The 7,500-nt window shown below is 43.8% G+C and overlaps 1 protein-coding gene and 1 long non-coding RNA gene across 3 annotated transcripts in view; one reads left to right on the forward strand and one right to left on the reverse strand.

Moving 5' to 3' along the window:
• Positions 1 to 4,594, reverse strand: part of LOC123498913 — a 9,663-nt gene extending 5,069 nt beyond the window's left edge. Inside the window, exon 1 of the long non-coding RNA XR_006672842.1 lies at positions 3,585 to 4,594. This is a non-coding gene — a long non-coding RNA (uncharacterized LOC123498913). The remainder of the gene's footprint in view (positions 1 to 3,584) is intronic.
• LOC123498912 (protein Tob1-like) overlaps positions 1 to 7,500 on the forward strand; it is a 71,219-nt gene that overhangs the window by 11,741 nt on the left and 51,978 nt on the right. The gene's annotated exons all lie outside the window — the stretch shown is intronic.

Below are 7,500 nucleotides of genomic sequence, written 5' to 3' on the forward strand. Positions count from 1 at the left end.
TATGTATAAATGAATACATCACAAGTGTTCAGGTTTCACAAGTGTGGGACAGAGAGAGAGAGAGAGAGAGAGAGAGAGAGAGAGAGAGAGAGAGAGAGAGAGAGAGAGAGAATTATAATCCCCTACCCTTAAATTAACATAAAATAAATAAATTATTGATGAACGATCACCTGTACTCGTTCACCTTTTAATTCTCTTACCCTCTCACCCCTCATACCACCCGTTCTTCTCCCCACACCTTCAACACCACCCCCCACACACATGCCATAACTATACACTTTATATACCCTTAGCTAATATAACACTTAGACAGTTCACCCTTGCTATTATATTCTACTCCTCTTACTCCTCCTCCTCCTCTTTCATGCTCCACGCAAGATCACATATGATAGAAAATATGTGTGTGTGTGTGTGTGTGTGTGTGTGTGTGTGTGTGTGTGTGTGTGTGTGTGTGTGTGTGTGCACGTGCGCACGTATAGTAGTGATGGTGGTTTTTACCGCCGTGGTACAGTGGAACCATGCGTGCTTTGGGATTCGAGGGATCTTCAAGCGCACGGGTTCGAATCCTGTCCACGGTCCGAGTGTAGGTTGGGCTTCCTCACTCGGGGCAACGGTTTCCTAGCGGGTGGGCTTTGAGATAGGAGGTGCCCCAAAAAGTATCTCCTTTAGCCCATAAACTCCCGTGAATAGCCCACATGGTATAAATAATAAAAAAAGAAAAACTACACACACACACACACACAGAGAGAGAGAGAGAGAGAGAGAGAGAGAGAGAGAGAGAGAGAGAGAGATTATCTCCACTCCTCCCCTTCCCTACCCTCCCCTCTCCTCTCCTTTCCTCTCTTCTTCTCTCTTCTCTCCTCTCTCGCCTCACACGAGACACTGCTTTTTCCTTTAAATATTAATGGACGATTCAACGGAGTCAAAAGGTCAGCGAGAAGTGAACCCAGCAAAGGTTAGGAATATCAGGACAACTGGCGAGCCACGGACACACGGACACCAAAAAAGATTGACTAGTGGTGACAGAAACATCGTCCAGGAAGTTTAATAAGGGGATTTAGGACGTGGCAAAGTTGAATATAAAGGTTTCACAGGAAAAAATAACATAATTTAATACGAAGGTTTAAAAAGAATCTAAATTAAAGGTGGATGAATTAATGACAAGGGCGTAAAGTTATCAGCTGTATAACAGAACATATTATTGAGTTTAAAAGAGGAAATAGATTATAAGAACACACACATGAGAAAATAGATATAGAGAATATGAAGATAGAAAGAGACAATTTTATTTTTTTATGCTGATATAATGAAATTTAAAAACTAATTGAAATTGTAAGACTTAAGACTAAAGACAATGAATGTAAATAAATCAATAACCAGAAAGACAATAATTGAGACAGAAATTGAAAAGCAGAAAAATCAAAACGGTACAAAAAAATATGAAAGAAAAATCAAAATAGCCAAGAAAACTTTAGAAATAAGTTAAAAATTAAAGAAAAACAACTCAAGCGAAGCAGAAAGACGAGTAAAAAATGCAAAGGCTGCGAAAAAATAAGACAAAAGAATTACACTTTTTCAACATCAAACACTGAAAACAATGTGTAAATAAAGAATGAAACGAATAAAAGAAATCAACAACGAAACAACGAAATGTCACACATGAACATTAAATCAAAACAAAAGTTAAAACAGAGAGAGAGAGAGAGAGAGAGAGAGAGAGAGAGAGAGAGAGAGAGAGAGAGAGAGAGAGAGAGAGAGAGAGAGAGAGGCAGGAGCAAGACTGATAAAGGGAGCAAGGGGAACTTTAATGTGAGAGCAAGGAAGGGGTGGAGGGTTGGGGAGAGGCAGGGAGAGGAGGTAAGAGGAGAGAGGGGGAGGAGTAGGGCGGAGCGAGACTAGGCGGGGCGGACAGGTAAGAGCGAGGTGAGAGCCAGGGTGAGCATAGGACACAGGTGCACGGCTAGCTGGAGGATAAGTAAAAGATATATAAGCAGAAAGAGGCTGGAGGAGGAGGAGGAGGAGGAGAAGGAGGAGTAAGAGAATGAGGTGGATGTGGCGTTAAAAGCGGTTAGAAGGTGGAAGCAGGAAGGTAATAAAAAAGTAGAGGAAGCAGATAGAGGGGAAGTAAGAAAAATAAGGGAAGAGAGGAATAGAGTAAGAGATCAAACATGGAGTAAGAAGAAAGAAAGGTAGGAATGGGTAAAGGAAACTTGAAGGAAGGGAAGTAAGGGTAAAGGGAGGGGAAAGGTTAGGATAAGCGCGAGGGCGTAGAAACAGGTATGAAACAGGTGTACGGGAGGAGCAATCAAAGGAACAGGTAAGGGGAAGAGAGGTGGACTAGAGTAATGGGAGGGAGGACAGGTGTAGGGCGAGGCAGGTAAGGGCGGAGGGCAGCTGGGTGGGGTCGTGTGGCCAAGGGCGACATCATTAACTGGGTTTGTGGCCGCCTCTTCAAGGGCCGCGCCTCCACAGGGCAGCGCCGCGGTCTAGGCAGGCGCTAACCTTTTTATGCGCCATCTGGGTCACCATCTTTTTTTTCATCCTGCCTCGCCCATGCTGAGAATTAATAAACACACGCCTGAGATGGTTAATTAATGGGGTGATTACTATGTATCAAGAGATCCAACGAGCGCCGAGACTAAAAAGAGTTGATTTAGTGAGGATTGAGACTTGTAATCCAGTTTTTTTAATCTTTTATTTTCTATTTTCCTAACTCACAACTGAAAGAAGGATACGAGAATCAAATGCTTGTAATTAGAAAAAACGTCAGCTTTTCGCAAAGGAAACATCAAACTACGCTAAATTGTTTAAAAATATGCTAGAAATATAAGAAAACAAAATTTTGCGATGTGGAATCAGAAAATGACCAAATTTGTGTATCTTGAAATCGAATAACATAATTAGACTATCATTCATTTAAAAAAGGAAAGGAAAGGCATTTGCAATATTCATGATTAAAAATTTGGAAACAAGTAAGAATGTAGCACTCGGACTAATACGGAGCACCACTCACACTAATAAGTGAGCGAGAAAAGAGCAGGAGTGAAGAAAACAAGACAAAAATAACCTCGACCAGCCACCCTGACGCACGTGTGTAATTCCAACAAGAAACATTGACGGTGTGTTACAATATCAGTGCTGGAGTGGCGGGGCAGGAAGCGATCTTAATGCTGCGGCTTGTTAGGGCTACGCTGGGTTATCTAAAGGTAGGTAAGGTTAAGGTAATTAGATTAGGCCACATCTCAATAAAACTATGTACACACACACACAGACACACACACACACACACACACACACACACACACACACACACACACACACACACACACACACACACACACACACACACACACACACACACACAATACGCGCACACATACTGTGCACACACACACACACACACACACACACACACACACACGAAGATCGGTCTATGAGCTCCGAGCTCGCTCCGTAATGGGGAAGACTGGCTGTGTGACCAGCAGACGACCGTGGTGAATACACATACACACACATTTTCTATCCAGTTATCTCGGTCGGACACTTCACCTAACTATAAAGAGAAAAAAATAATAAAATTGTACGAGAGAGAGAGAGAGAGAGAGAGAGAGAGAGAGAGAGACTACACACACCCACAAGACTGTTCCCTCGTTCCCCTCACCTATCCCCTCCCCCACATCCCCCACACAGCCGCTTACTCCGTTACCATTAAAACCGGCTTACGTAAGGTCACCGCCCGTGTGAGTGTCAGCTACGGGGTCGAACCAAGGTGAATGTAGCGGCTTGGTGAATGACCTGACCAGACGCCACACAGGTAGCACAGGTGGATTTGTCGATACTACGAAGAGGGGAAGGAGGAGAGGAAGGAAATGGAGGGAGGTAAAAAGGAAAAATCATAAAAGACAATGAAAGAGGGTGGCGGTGAGTCAGTGTGTGCGTGTGTGTGTGTTTGTGTAGAAAAGGAGGGCGAGAACTGGAGAAACAAGAAAGGAAAGAAATAGCAATAAAAAAGAGGAGGAGAAGGAGGAGGAGGAGAACAGGAAAGTAAGGGGTGAAAGAGAACGAAAACAGACATAAACGAAAAGGAAAGTGTGTGAAAACGAAGGAAAGAAACACGAGATAGCATCAGAGGAAAAGAGAGAGAGAACAACATCTTCAATGGAAAACACGAACAGAATGGCATGACAAGACAAACAGAAAACGTAATGAATAGTGACCAAGTAAAGATGTGCTCGTAATAAATAAATGAGGAATCATTGAAGATACACAAGACCTTAGGAACTTTAACAATAACATCAGACTGAATGGATACAATTGCAATCTAATCATATGAAACACGAGAATGCAGACAGCAAAGTTTAATAAGGAGACATGCACACATCCCACGTTATAAACACACGTTATTTATCATCACCTGAACGATAATGCCTGAGTGATAAAGGCGAGTAAAAAACATTACTTTAAAGGCTTAATATATATTCCACGCTCACAAATCACGCAGGAAATCCCCTGTTAGTCCGTTGGATTAATACATGATCCTAATCTGAGTCGTGATAAGAAACGCTCTCGGGAAGGTGTTGTAATCAGAAGCAAGGACGTATTACCGCAGCTACTAGAGGAGGAGGAGGGGGAGGAGGAGGAGGTGGTGGAGATAACAGTAAGCCTCCTTATCTAGGTTTATCTCTAGATGATCATTAAGTACCTGCTACCTCACTTTAACACTTTTGCTGCAGCATACTCACTTATGCATTCACTGAACACGTACACCTGCCCTATTAGTATGTAGGTGTTCACTCCCTCCCTCTCTCCCTCTCTCACTCATTCACTCACTCATTAGCTCGATAAACTACATAACTCATCTCTACCTCTGCTATTAAATAATGTATGCAATAAGGCACGTATTTAATTACCCGTTCTCTCATACATATATGCACACAAATTATGTATTGATTATGAATATGGTGTTTTATACAACTAAATAGCCACAGGGAAAGTTTGTCCATGGCGTGGATGTGTAATCAAGTTGGTATAGTACTGAATTTATGGACCGACTTTCTCAATAACAAAAAAAAAAAAAGAAAGTAGAGTAGCAATCGGTTTCGACACTGAAGGTCAAATATCATAACCTCGTGTACTTGACTGTGAAGAGCCAGTGAGGGATGGACGAACAAACACGAAGCAGGAGCACGTATCAATTAACCTTCGTAGAGAGAATATAAATGTATGAATGTGACATTTTACGACCTTGGGAATGTGTACGCTATTACCACACACACACACACACACACACACACACACACACACACACACATATATACAGACCAGGTGTACACAGGTGTGACTCACTTATCCCTTCCTCCCCTTCCCACGTGAAGAAAATACGAAAAAAAAGTGGCGAGGAACCAAAACACTTTACCTTACGTGACACAGCTGATCCCATTTGAACCCACCTGTATGAACCAAAAAGAAGTCCTCACCTGAATCTATCCCGTCCCTTTAAACCCACCTAGACACTCATATAATCACTTACACTACCCACTTATATCCACCTGGACCCCCAAAAAACATTAACATATCCATCAGCAATTAGTGTCTTTTCTCCAGTTCACCAAAAGTTTATCGTCAAGCCTCCTCACCAACCTATTATATATTTTGAGCTTGACTATCGGACAATCACTTACGCACTTGCCTGTACTCTCACCTATCCCTTTCACCTTTCTTACGCCATCATGTTTGCCATCGTCTCGTCTCATCCTTACTCTTCTCTATTTCTTCATTACCTCCACTCACGCTGAGAGAGAGAGAGAGAGAGAGAGAGAGAGAGAGAGAGAGAGAGAGAGAGAGAAGAGTAGGTGTGTCAGTGCTTGAGATATACTGAGAAGAGAAAGGAAGAGGAAGACTAAGTAGGAAGAGAAAGGAAGTGGTGATAGTAGGCCGAGGAGGAGGAGGAGGAGGAGGAGGACCACTACCAAACATGCTCACAATATCTTACCAAACCACTGTAAAGCGAGCAAGAGCAAGAGAGAGAGAGAGAGAGAGAGAGAGAGAGAGAGAGAGAGAGAGAGAGAAATGGCGCAAGCAAGCAAGCAAGACAAATGTGAACCTTTCTCTATGTATTTTAGTGCTCTTCCTTTGGTTTTCCTCTTTCAACCCAGCTCAGGGAAGCACGCCGGGATTACTTCAGCGTTCCCTTGGGGCGACAAACCTGTCCTGCCGCCTGCCTAATTGCAAAGAGGCGTGAGGCAGGTGAGGGCGCGAAGGTAGTGCTAGTGGTGGCAGTGGTGGTAGTGCAGGTAGTGGAGGTGAAGGTGGCAAGGGGTTCAAAAAGGAAAGAAGGGGAGAGAGGAGGAGAGGGGAGAACAAGAGGGAGGAAGAGGGACAGTGTTGGCTTTACTACGTCTGCTAATATCCCTTTAATAAATTACTTCCTTCTGTTCCCCTCTCCGGCCCCTTCCTTAGTCACGTGGAGGTGGTGGTGGTAGTGGCGGCGGTGTTTGGTGGAGGAGGAAGAAGAAAGGGAGGAGGTGATGGCTGCAGCAATATGAAGTTATCAATATTTAAAACACACACACACACACACACACACACACACACACACACACACACACACACACACACACATGATCTGCGACTTTGTGAAGGAGCCGCCGCCCAGGACACCACGCCCACGCTCTGCCGCGCCTCGCTAGTAGTTGTTGTTTTCCTTGGGTGACTGGTCAGGAGGGCGTGAGCTGTCTGAACCTCGTGGGCGTTGGGCGTAGACTGCCAGTGTGGGCGTGAATAGGGCGTATGTAGGGTGAGATGGTGAATAGGCAGGGTGTGGAGGGCGAGGAGGGTTAAATAGGGCGTGCACGATACAGGGGCGTGGGAGGGTGTGTTGGGAAGGCGTGTAAAGGGTTAAATAGGGTATATAGAGAGAGAGAGAGAGAGAGAGAGAGAGAGAGAGAGAGAGAGAGAGAGAGAGAGAGAGAGTATACGTTTATCTCCTGTCTTCCTGTATTGATAGATTGATTTTGAGTGAACGGCGGTATCTCTCTCTCTCTCTCTCTCTCTCTCTCTCTCTCTCTCTCTCTCTCTCTCTGCAGCGAGTTTCAGACCACTTTCACTACTTGCGTGGTATTTAACTAAAGTACGAGAATTATAGACCTTCTTTCATGCAGTATAGAGAGAGAGAGAGAGAGAGAGAGAGAGAGAGAGAGAGTCGCAGCATCAACAATTAAAAAAATTCAACTAAAAATGAAAACAACCTAACTAACGTACTGGTGACATTTCAATCTCTCTCTCTCTCTCTCTCTCTCTCTCTCTCTCTCTCTCTCTCTCTCTCTCTCTCATCTGGTTTTACACTTTTTTACCGCCTGTTTTTGCGTCTTCAGGGTCCGCACAGTTTCCTCACACATGACACTAGAGTTGCATCACATTCCTGTCCTACATAATGTTAATAGAACCCCACTTAAACTGCTTTTTTTTTTCTATGCGTAGTAGTAGTAGTAGTAGGAGTAG

Source organism: Portunus trituberculatus, chromosome 48, assembly GCF_017591435.1.
Source record: "Portunus trituberculatus isolate SZX2019 chromosome 48, ASM1759143v1, whole genome shotgun sequence".
Lineage (NCBI taxonomy): Eukaryota > Metazoa > Arthropoda > Malacostraca > Decapoda > Portunidae > Portunus > Portunus trituberculatus.